We start from the raw sequence: 13,005 nt of genomic DNA on the forward strand, positions 1-13,005 counted from the left end.
TAATGACTTGTGAGTTCATTAAAATTCATACCTAAATACCCTGTGCTGTAGTACAGAGGAACAGTATATTCTGGTGCTTTCGGTGCAGATTTTGATTTATAGGCAACTATGCAATAAGTCAGTTTGTAGTGTGCCTAAATAATTTATGTCCACTCTAGGCAGCCATATCCCATAATCATTTAGCATATATTGTATCCCCAAGATCATACGAAATGTCCTATCTTTCCTTTACTACCTTGCAGCTCATTCCCTGCAGCTAAGGATTTGCGTCTCACTCCATGATCACAGACCACAGTTGCACATTTTCCTTCAGTAAGAGTTCCTTTCTAATACCTTTCCTGGCCCAATTTCCACCCAGCATGTAGCTCACTCCTTAAAAACTGTGATACTAGTTAATAATAAGAATAATCCCATAGGCATCTAGCATGCAAAGCTTCCCCTACAGACAAATGTAAAAAGCAAGTTTACAGCCTAATTCAACAGCACATAGCACATTTCTCTGTTTGGCTTTCTGCGTTATCCCAAAGAATTTTTTTTTGCAAACAGGCAATCTGGGTAATGTAATTTGTGCCATTTATGACCATTACTAAATATGCACAATTGGGGCTGAATTAGTATCTTGGGTATATTGCAGTTCAATGTAGAATCTACTAAGTTTAAACATTGACGCCACATTCTAGGAATCCTATTAACTACAGTAATATTTGTATGGTAAACGTCTGCACGTTTGACCATTGTTCAGACAAGCAACAAAATTTCCCTTTGTCATCCAATGGTCACACAAAACACTGCGTCCGCTCAAGGCCGGTACTAGAATAGAGGGAGCTTAGGCAACCGCCTAAGTGCGCCTCTGCAGGGGGGAGTGTACATTTGTTGCATGATTTTTAATTTTTTTAACATACATATATTTATTTATTTTGCTGCCTAGCATTTATAGTAGGTTAAATGCTCATCCATCCCACCCCTGATAGACTATACCAAGCACAGGGGGTGTTTGGGATGGCCGGTATGTATTACGGTAAGTAATACTGCTAGCGATGACTAACATGTGCTCCCTATTTTACTTTTAAGTATCTGAGCCCCTTGTCACTCAGCCCCGCCCCCTCCCCACTCCCCCACTTAGACCCGTATCCCCACAAGTGCAGCTCGCTGCTTCTTCCGGGTCCTTGCACCCAAATAGTGTTCAGCATGGAGGAGGACTGGCCAACTCAGAGTTACCCGGGGAGTCTTCTGCAGGACTTGCAGCTACACGTAACTACATTAAGCAGCATAGTTAGTTGTGACGTGAGGAGGCGGAGGAAGAGCTGACTGAAGCGGTGCTTAAGCTCCTAGGAAGCAGGTGAGTCAGAGGATTTTTGAGGGGTACTCACAGAGTGGGAGAGATTGGAGGTGAGACTATCTGACACTAATATAATGAGAAGGGACTTGTTATCCATTGCACTGTGTACATGTTAATCCCAAAGTGGGCGTAATGCAGTCTTATTATACTGGTGCCTAACATGGGTGATTTATATTTATTTGATGATAATAGTACAGTGAATGATAACACTGATATGTTTAAAAAGAGTTAAAAAGCAAAAATTACATTCTCAAAGTTTATTTCAGGCTCCAAATCTATTATCTATATATTTTTTTGCTCCTTCTGTTGCCCCTCTTTTGCTAATAATTAACCCATCAGTCCCATGACTATGTATTTGTGTGCGTGTGTGTGTGTATATATATATATATATATATATATATATATATATATACACACACATACATACAAAATGAAGGATTGATATCCAAAAATGCATTTATGAAGATGTAACACTCTTATAGCAAATTTTATAAGTAACATATTTTTAAATGTACAAACACTTAAAGGGACATGATTTAGATAGAGCAGTAACTTTAAATAACTTTCAGATTTACAGCTAATATCAAAATGTATTTGTTCTCTTGATATCTATTGCTGAAAAGTAGGGGCATAAGCTCGAGTTATCTATAGCTGCTTAATACATTATTAGAACATTTGTTAAGAAGCAGTAATGGCAGAATATATTATTTCTATGAGGGGGCAGCAAAATGTGTCTTCGCCTGTGTAGTCAAAAATCCCAGCACCGGCCCTGCGTCCCCTACGACAAGAATTATTGAGAAATAACATGTTAACAAAGAAGACTGCTTGGTAATCACGTTTTCGTTCCTGCTGTAGTCTCATGGTTGGGTTTATTTTGCTTCTGCTTATAGCATAATGCACAACTCTATTACTTACTCCAAAAATATAGCGGATCTGGATTTGAATGATCTCTTGATATAAATTGTATACAAAGAAAACCTAATCATATCCAACACAAATCTAGCAGATTGTCTTTAATATAGGTATGAGGGTGGTATTATATAATAGACATTATTCAGTCATGGTAAGATGTATTAGCTTTCAGGTGATAATAAATTAACATTTCATAATGTTCTTTTTAACAATAGAACCGTGTAAAGAAAAGACTGAAATGGACTTGTGATTTTCTCTTTTCTGAAACTGAATAACTGAGACCTTGAAAACGATGTATTATATTATAGTGTGATATACCATTTTGGAAAAATTTTAATAAATATTGCTAATAAAAATGTTTTAAAGCTATTTCATTGGTGCTGAGGCCATACTGCATTAGGGTGTGCACATGTACTCATATACACACACGTACACACTTACACACTCACTCACACTAATAACCTTAGAGCTAATTCCGGCACGTTGCAGAGGTGCACTTTTTACTGAGGGGGAGGGAATATGACATTACATCATATCCCCTGCTTTCCTCATCGACTGACACCTCTCAAAGGGAGGGGGCTGTATGACGGGCGTGGGTCCAGTCAGGGGAGATCTTTGACCTCTCTAACGGCCCTTTGGAATGCTACAGTGCTCCTCTGGCCCTGTGCACATGGAGGTTGAGGCATGATCTGCCAAAGCAGAAATACTACATTTTTAATAGTGCAGGTTTAATATACTTGTCTTTTACAATGGACCTTGTTGTCAATAGGACTCTTACTTGTTGCGTTTTCCAGTTGAAACACTTGACCCATAAAGGGAATATTATTTAACTGCAGAACTTGTGCCCTCATAAGGGAGTAAAAGTCATAGGGGCGTATCATGTCCGCCGCACATCGATAAATGCAGACAGGAAATGCTGTCGGCATTTATAATTGCATCAGCAGTTCTTGTAAACTGCTGGTGCAATGCGCCCCCTGCAGATTCGCGGCCAATTGGCTGCTAGCAGGGGGTGTCAATCAACCCGATTGTATTCGATCGGGTTGAATTCTGTCCGCAGAGCAGGCGGACAAGTTATGGCGCAGCGGTCTTTAGAAACAAGGGGAATCAAGCTCCATACGGAGCTTGATAAATATGCACCATAGTGTCCTTTCTGTCCCTCCCCTATTTTGGACTTATACAAGTATGTGACAGATATATTCCACTAAGCAGTTGTTAAAAAGATTTGAAGAGCAAACCGTTCCTATCATGCTTATAAAGGAGCAGCAAATGGGCATATTAAATATATTTTGCAAGTAAATGGTTAAATAAAAGCAAATATATTTTTTAAATATTAGTATATTATTAACTTAATTTAATCATTACAAATCTGTCGCATGTTTTACAACGCCTTCTAGGTGCAACATATTCATGTAAATGGTACAAAGTCTATCAATTTCTATGTTTCTATGGGACAGAACAGCTACTGAGAGGTTACATCCTCATCTTTATGACTTCCACTGTTGAATTTGAACATTTGTCTAAAGAGATCAGTCTCACCAGAACCATGAGTTGTATTAAACCTTGGCCATTGTCTTCTAATATATTGGAAGCAAGCCATATAGGTGTCACAATTGTGTCTGATTTTGCAGTATTGTCACAATCGCATCTATTTTTGCTGCAAATTCAGGTTTGGTGCCTTTACCTATTGCATCATTAATTGCTGACATTTTTACAGCATTTGTTGCGTCTTTTCTGCATGTATATTGGAGCAAATCCATGTCTATTTTGATGCAACTTGCATACATTTAATTTCCGTTTGTTGCTGTTTGATCAATGGGTGTGCTTCCTGTGATTGTTAATATCTTATTATCAAACTTTGGCTTGCCTTTTGACCTCTTCTTTTGGATCCTACTTATCGATTTGACGTATCTGCTCCTTATCTACTTAATTTACCTGTCAAGTCCTGGGTCCTTTCCAGGGCGTTGGGTTAGATAGAGTGCTTATCTTATTGCTCAGTCACTGGCTATCTTCCTGTACTGACGTTAACATCTCTCATGACATTACAAACAAGCCAATAATATGGACCCAGTAACCCACCAGGGCCAACTTCTTGGAGCTTATGCAGCTCAGCTACAGTTGTTGGATAAAGTGCTTGAAATTATCACTGTGTACTTTTCCAGCCCTTCAAGCTCAGAATTTTGCTGATCCTCATGGCCAAGATATTGCTTCTTCTTTTTCTCCTGCCTCACCTAATGCTAGCCAAACTGTTCTTTAGATTCCACTCCTTGAAAAAGTGAATGGAACCCCTACTGACTGTTGAAGATTCCATAAATAGTGCTGCCATCATTTTCATAGCAATACACAGATGTTCAGAACCCTTCAAACTAAGGTTACTTTCTTGATCTTCTTACTTAAAGGTAAAGGCTTGGATTGGGTGTCCCCTAAAGTAGAAAAGAACTCACCTTTGCTGGAAGATGTTTATGTTTTGAATGACATCTGTTCAGTCTTTGATGTTTCTGACAGATCTGCAGCTGCTGAGGCTTTCTTACTGGATATGTGACAAGGTAGCTATACAGTGGCTAAGTATGCCACAGACTTCGAAACCCTGGCATCAGAAAAAGAGTGGAATCAAGGAGCATTTAAAGATGCCTCCCCTAAGTGATAGGCTATATACATTAAAGTGAAGGTAAACTTTGATGAATGAAAGCCCGTTTTAAAAGTTTTTAAAGTTTACAAAGCAGCCATTTTGATTAAAAACTTGCCTCTTGGGGGGTGGAGACGGACGCAGCAGTAATGGCTGCATAAACCCGGAGCTCCGTAACACCAGCTCCTGAGATCCACTGTTAGTACAGCTCAAACCGGATAAATTAATGCCGACATAGATCTCCTAGTGTTGGGGAGAAAGGCTGATGAACTTTAATGACGGTCCCACACCAAGTAGACTAATAATTGAGGCTTACAAGACCCGTGGTGTCAGAGCCTGGAGCTGACATTTTACATTTGCAGATAGGCAATTTGCAGCAACAGCAGCAGCCTCAGATCATCCACTTGATAATCAAGAGTGCAGACATCAGAGGAGTCGGTATACTTAGAGAAAGCTGCCGCTTTCTCTAAGTATACCGACACATTGATTCCAACACCTTCATCCTTGCAGAGAGAACATCCCTCTGGAGACTAGACAGAATCAGAGGAGAAAGGCGCATGTGGGCTGCAGATCGCAGGGCTAACTTTGGCTAGCAAGCACATAAGTTACAAAGGACATAAATAAAGATAATAAAGAGCCCAGTGTCAGCAGTCAAGTAAGTGCAATAAACAATAAAGAGTATTTCAAACAAAAACTACGGAGATAAAGCAGGAGAGAGGCTCCTTTCAATGAAAGAGTAATTTGTACTTTAGAGCCCAACCAACTAAATAAATAATCTTTCTTTGAGTTTGAGTCTTACATTATAACTAAGCAAGGAGTATAGCAGCATGGTGACAGTTCACACACCATAGGATTACTGGGCATCACACTTTTAGAACTGGGCTCTACACAGGGGGGCCACAAGGTCTGCACCAAAGATAAATATGGCGGCTAAAAAGCAAATAAAGCCTGCAAAACTCACTCAAGTCAATAGCAACAAAAGACCATTTGTTGAAAAACTTTGTTTCAGCCAACATGAGAATGTCTGAAGCTTCTGATCCAAATATACCTTCATCGCCGGATAGAGAATTTAGCACCTCTAGCCCAATTTCACCCATACAGGACCCCATGACACAAGTTCCGACATCACTACTTTCTTCTTTAGCTTCCAAACAGAACATAGCAGAAATCATCAGATCCTGTATAAAAGAAGAAATGGCAGAACTCAAACAGGACATACACTCCTTGGGGTTCCGAGTTGAAGCATTGAAAGACACCTCAGAACAAACCAGTGAAGCTGTCCCCTCGCTACAAGAACAGGTGGTGCAACAATCCTCTCTTCTAGACATACTGAATGATAAGATTGAGGATCTGGAGAATCGTGGCCGGAGGAGGAATCTAAGGATCAGGGGTGTTCCTGAATCTGTCCTACCTAAGGACTTACCAACATATCTCCCAGCCCTCTTCAAACACTTAACTGGGATAGGGCTCATCAAGCGCTGAGGCCTAGACCGCCTGACACGGCCCCTGCTATGGACATTGTCATCAAATTCAGGCAATTTAGGGAGAAGGAGGAATTGCTGAATGCTTCTAGGAAGAACCAGCCAGTGCGCTTCAGAGGTATGGTTCTCCAGTTTTATGCTGACCTCTCGCCACGCACACTTCAGAGAAGACATGAATTGAACCCTTTAACAACCTTACTAAGACAAAAGAGAATTTTGTACAGATGGGGCTTCCCCTTTCACTTATATGTTATCCATGGGAACCAGAAATTGACATGCAAATCCATTTCAGATATGCCAGCCTTCTGCAGAGCTCTGGACTTGGATCCGCTGGAACGTGATGAACAAGAAGCCCCAGCTGACCAACCAGACCACAAAAGGGCAAAACAACAAAAAGAGAAATCGCAGAAGGCCCATGCCTCTTCAAAGAACAAGCCTCACACTCAGAGCTCTTCCACTCCGAAGAAAGGCAGACCGACGCCCGCATTGGAGCCACACATGCGGCACCAGATAAGTGAAAATAGCTGAGAGACTTCCTTCCTTTTCTTTACTACAGCCAACTAAGCCTTTGAGGAAATTCAAAGGAAAAAAAAAACGCGCTGACCTTTGTACGGAAATATTGCCCACCAGAAGGACTAGGTCACAGAGGGTGGTGAGATACCAATTGTAGATTTGCCACAAACTGCCTTTTAAATATCTTTGTCCTTATTCCCTTTTTCCCTTACCTCCCCATCCACATCCCTACCCCCCTGCACATAAAGCATATGCATTACCAATCCTGCGTTATGAGCACAAAATGAAAAGCATTCTTATACACTACAGTGGACCAAATAAGTAGATATTAATAGTTCACTTAATGAGCTGGTTACCATCTCCAAGAGTTTATGGTTAAATCTTCCTCATTCTTTTGTCTTAATGAGAATGGTTTCACCAACTTCCCCTGGGCGATCCCAGGGGGCAATGTTATATGTTTGTTGTTTATTGTTTAACCAGTTATTGTTTTGTATTTGTTTCATAGTTACAGAAGTACACACATATTATACTCGCACACAGGTGGGCAAGCAGCTTCTCTTATATCTAACCCAATATAAGAAAAACACCTAAAGATAAAATCATTACACTATTAACTCAAAATACAAAGGTATTAAACTCACCGCAGAAACACTCAATTGCACTTAAAGATCTCCACAGGAAAAAGGGTGACATCTTCTTCCTACAGGAGACTCATTTCCAGAAGTCCAAGGAGCCTAAATACCTAGGATATCACTACACACAACACTATCACAGCTCATCTAATCAAAAGCGAAACAGGGTAAGCATTCTCATAAACAAGCGCATACCCTTCACTCATATTCAAACACACACAGACACTGACTGAGGGCAGGTTTTTGTGCTTTTTCAGCTTATTGTATGGTACCCCAGTGACGCTGGTAAATTTATATGCCCCAAACACTAAACAGCTTCCCTTTTTTTAAAAATATTTCAACCAAATCCTAGACTATTTGAAAGGTGCACTCTATATCGGTGGAGATTTTAATATACCTATCCAACCGAATATAGATACTACAAACCCCTATCTGTCTACCTCTAAGAGCACAGTCAAACAGCTATGGAAAATTATGCAGGACCAGACTTTGTTTGATATATGGAGATTTAAACACCCTAAACAAAGGTACTACACTTTTTTCTTGTCCCCACATCGCTCATATAGCAGAATTGATTTTTTAATAACAAACCAAAAAGGTTTAACTAAAATTATATCTTCTAAAATATCGCACACAGTCTGGTCAGATCACTCCGCAATACTCTCACAAATTGAGTGGCCATCTGCACCAAAAAGTACTTTCCTCTGGAAACTGGATGATACTTTACTAAATGCCCCTGCTTTTAAAGCTGAAATAGAAAAACTTCTCCCAAAATATTTTAAGTTTCATTCTCACCCAGAAACCAATCCCTTCTTAGTATGGGAAGCCCATAAGTGTTATATTAGAGGTGAGTTTATCAAAAGACAGGCACATGTTAAAAAGATGGCCAGACTACAATACCTGCAATTGACAGACTCATTGTCAAAGCTGGAGTTTGAGCATAAGAAAACCCCCTCAGACCTACACATATACACCAAACTAGAAAAAGCTAGGAAATCGGTCCATGAGTTATTAATTCAGGAGGCCAACACCCTAGCATTAAAAACTAAGCAAATATTCTATTTTGAGAACAATAGAGCATGAAAATATCTGGCTCGTGCCCTCAAAGTTAAAAAACTGAAAACCTTTGTTCATGAACTAAAAACACCTACAAATAAAAAAGTGAACACCACACCAGCAATCCTCTCACAATTCCAAACATACTTCACTAAACTCTAAAGTTTAAAAAAAGATTACCACTCCATTGACATAAATGATAACGTCAAAAATTATTTGTCAAAGACCCCCTTGCCACATTTGACCGAAACCCAAGCAAAAGAACTGGAAGCCCCAATTACTACAGCAGAAATATCAATGGCCTTTAAGCAATTGCCTACTGGAAAGAGCCCAGGCTCAGACGGCTTTACAGTTCAATATTATAAATAATTTGCCCCAATTTTATTACCTCAATTATGCTTAATATTTAATAGAATGGATCAGCAGCACCCCTTCGCTCCTTTTATGTTAGAAGCCCATATTTCGGTCATCCCAAAACATGTAAAGCAACCAGATACACCCGCCAATTTCTGCCCCATATTATTATTAAACGTGGACATCAAACTCTACGCAATAATTATCTCTACCAGAATTAATAGATTTCTGCCCCAACTTATACATTCCAGTCAAGTAGTTTTTGTACCCCTTAGAGAAGCACGTGATAACACTATTAAGGTATTAAATCTACTAGAGTTCTCTCAAACCCACAATATTGCTTCAATATATCTAGCTATTGATACCAAGAAGGCCTTTGATAGGCTAGACTGGCTATTTCTCAAAACCACCCTCACCCAATTCGGCTTTAGCGGTATACTTATAGATAAAATATTTGAAATATATGACGCTCCTAGGGCCCGTATCAGGCTAAATGGTTCCCTATCTGACCCCCTTCCCTATCCTCAATGGAATGAGACAGGGATGCCCTCTCTCACCCTTGTTGTTTGTTATGGCCATGGAAGTCTTAGCGGTTAACGTCAGGCTAAACAATCAGATCCACGGGATACAAATAGGGTATTCGCAATACAAAACAACACTTTATGCCGATAATGTTCTTTTTTTCTTTAACCCACCCACAATAGTCTATCCCCACACTGATGCTAGAAATTGAAACCTATAGTACGCTGTCTAATTTTAAAGTTAACACATCTAAATCAGAATTTCTGGGAGTTAAACTTTCTGATCAGATGAGCCAAAAGATAAAAACGTCATACCAGTTCACTCAACAACATTTCTCATTGAAATACCTTGGGATACAAATTGCCAAAACCCCGGGTGCGTTGTTTACACTGAATTATCAAAAACTCCTCAAATCCATTCAAACAGATCTGAATACTTGGCAAAACAAACACCTCTCCTGGTTAGGTAGGATCCAAGCCTATACAATTAGTATACTTCCCCGTTTCCTGTATCTATTTCAGACGCTACCAATTCAACTGCCCCACATTATATACACACAGCACAGAATTTAGCCAATGCATTTACCTGGGCACACAAAAAGCCTAGGATAGCTAAACCCACGTTATATAGAAGTAGTGACAGAGGAGGGCTTGGAGTCCCCAACCTTAGCTTTTACAAACAAGCTAATTAGAATTGTAGACTGGTGCAATAATGCACAAAGTAAGGAATAGGTAAAACTATAACACGATCTAGCCAACACAAAAAGCCTAGGGGGCATCTGCTGGACGCATAGGCAACTTAGGAATATCCCATCTCACACTCCTACATTAATTTGGGACACTTTGGCTACATGGGACACCCTAGCAGGAACACAGAGAGGAATCTCAACAATTCCTTCACCACTTACACCCTTGTTACATAATCTGGAGCTTCCCATGCATCAAAATTTGATGGTCGATAGGGCACACAGCATATCTACCTATTTGCCATGTCATTCTGTGCTGGAACATGGGACATTATTAACAAAAGCAGCCTTAGCAGACAGAAACATCCCTTTCTTTAATAGATGGTTCGAATACTTGCAACTGTCCCACTTTATCACACAAAATAGGGATAAGCATGACCTGGTCAGAAGTCTGTATCCCTTTGAAATTTATGCTGGTCCACCAACCCCATGAAAGGAATACTTTCAGCAATATATAAAATATTACTAGATCATCCACTCCAGAAAACTTCCCTCGTATATCAAAACATGGGAAACAGAATTAGGCTTCAATATCCCGCTTGAGACTTGGAACACAATCTTTAAACAAATGGGTAAATCACCTTCATCAATGAGCATAACAGAAAATAACATGAAAATACTAGGCCGATGGTATCTCAACCCAAGCAGATTGGCTAAAATTTATAAGCAATCAGATCCTTCATGCTGGAGAGCCTGGTACCAGATTGGTACCTTGTTCCACATTTGGTGGGACTGTCCTATCCTTCAGCCTTACTGGCAGGAAGTACACAAAGAAATTGAGAAAGCCTTATCACACAAGATTCCATATGACCCTCTGACCCTATTGTTTAATAAACCGCCTAAAATTAAATGCAAGTATAGATCAACACTATTATACATAATGATCAGTAGCGCTAAGCAACTGATTCCAAGGCTCTGGAAGAAACAGTTGATGCCTACAATAAAAAGTTGGAGACAGAATGTAACTTCTCTTCTGTCTCTGGAAAGATACCACTACCAAAAAACCAACAGACTAGATTTTTATTGTGCTATGGATTTTTATTGGGATGAATATACCCACTCCACAAACACACTCCCCATATCAGATGCATAATTCATTGTGAATGTACCTCACAAATGGCTAGATTACGAGTTTTGCGTTATGAGTAAAAAAGCAGCGGTATGGGTTATAACGCTGCTTTTTCACTATCGCTGCTATTACGAGTCTTGTAGGTACAGCTGTACCGCACACTTTTTTGGCCTCAACGCAAATTAACTTACGCAATTTGCGTAAAGTCTTTTTTCAATGGGACTTCCATAGAGCCGATATTACAAGCTTTTTCTGGGAGGCCAAAAAGTGAGCGGTACAGCCTATCCCTCAAGATTCGTAACGCAATCTAAAGTCAGTAGTTATGAGTTTTACGCTACAAAGCTGTAACATAAAACTCAAAACTAAAGTGTTAAAAAGTACACTAACACCCATAAACTACCTATTAACCCCTAAACCGAGGCCCTCCCGCATCGCAAACACTAAAATAAAATTATTAACCCCTAATATGCCGCTCCCGACATCACCGCCACTATAATAAACATATTAACCCCTAAACCGCTGCACTCCCGCCTCGCAAACACTAGTTAATAATCTGCTATCCCTAACATCGCTGCCTCCTACATTACAGTTATTAACCCCTAATCTGTCGCCCCCAACATCGCCGCCAATATACTAAAGTTATTAACCCCTAAACCTAAGTCTAACCCTAACCCTAACACCCCCTAACTTAAATATAATTCAAATAAATCTAAATAAAAATTACTATCATTACCTAAATAATTCCTATTTAAAACTAAATACTTACCTATAAAATAAACCCTAAGCTAGCAACAATATAACTAATAGTTACATTGTAGCTATCTTAGGGTTTATTTTCATTCTACAGGCAAGTTTGTATTTATTTTAACTAGGTAGAATAGTTAGTAAATAGTTACAGTATTAACTATTTGCTAACTATCTAGCTAAAATAAATACAAATTTACCTGTAAAATAAAACCTAACCTGAGTTACACTAACACCTAACGTTACACTACAATTAAATAAATTACCTAAATTAAATACAATTACCTAAATTACTAAAAAAAAACAAAAAAACACTAAATTACACAAAATAAAAAAAGAAATTATCGGATATTTAAACTAATTACACCTAATCGAATAGCCCTATCAAAATAAAAAAAGCCCCCCCCCCCCTCAAATAAAAAAAAAACGCTAGCCTACAATAAACTACCAATAGCCCTTAAAAGGGCCTTTTGTGGGGCATTGCCCCAAAGAAATCAGCTCTTCTACCTGTAAATAAATACAAACACCCCCCCAACAGTAAAACCCACCACCCACACAACCAAACCCCCCCAAATAAAAACCTAACTAAAAAAACCTAAGCTCCCCATTGCCCTGAAAAGGGCATTTGGATAGGCATTGCCCTTAAAAGGGCATTTAGCTCTTTTTCAATTGCCTAAAAGCCCTAATCTATAAATAAAACCCACCCAATAAACCTTTAAAAAAACCTAACACTAACCTCCGAAGATCCAATTACAGTTTTGAAGACCGGACATCCATCTTAAACGAAGCCGGGAGAAGTCCTCAGCGAAGCGGCAAGAAGTCCTAAACGAAGCCGGGAGAAGTCTTCATTCAAGCCGGCAGAAGTGGTCCTCCAGACGGGCATAAGTCTTTATCCAGACGGCATCTTCTATCTTCATCCATCCAGCGTGGAGCGGCTCCATCTTCAAGACATCCGGCGCGGAGCATCCTCTTCTTCCGACGGCTAACAACGAATGAAGGTTTCTTTAAGGGACGT

The sequence above is a fragment of the Bombina bombina genome, chromosome 1 (assembly GCF_027579735.1).
Source record: "Bombina bombina isolate aBomBom1 chromosome 1, aBomBom1.pri, whole genome shotgun sequence".
Taxonomy (NCBI): Eukaryota; Metazoa; Chordata; class Amphibia; order Anura; family Bombinatoridae; genus Bombina; species Bombina bombina.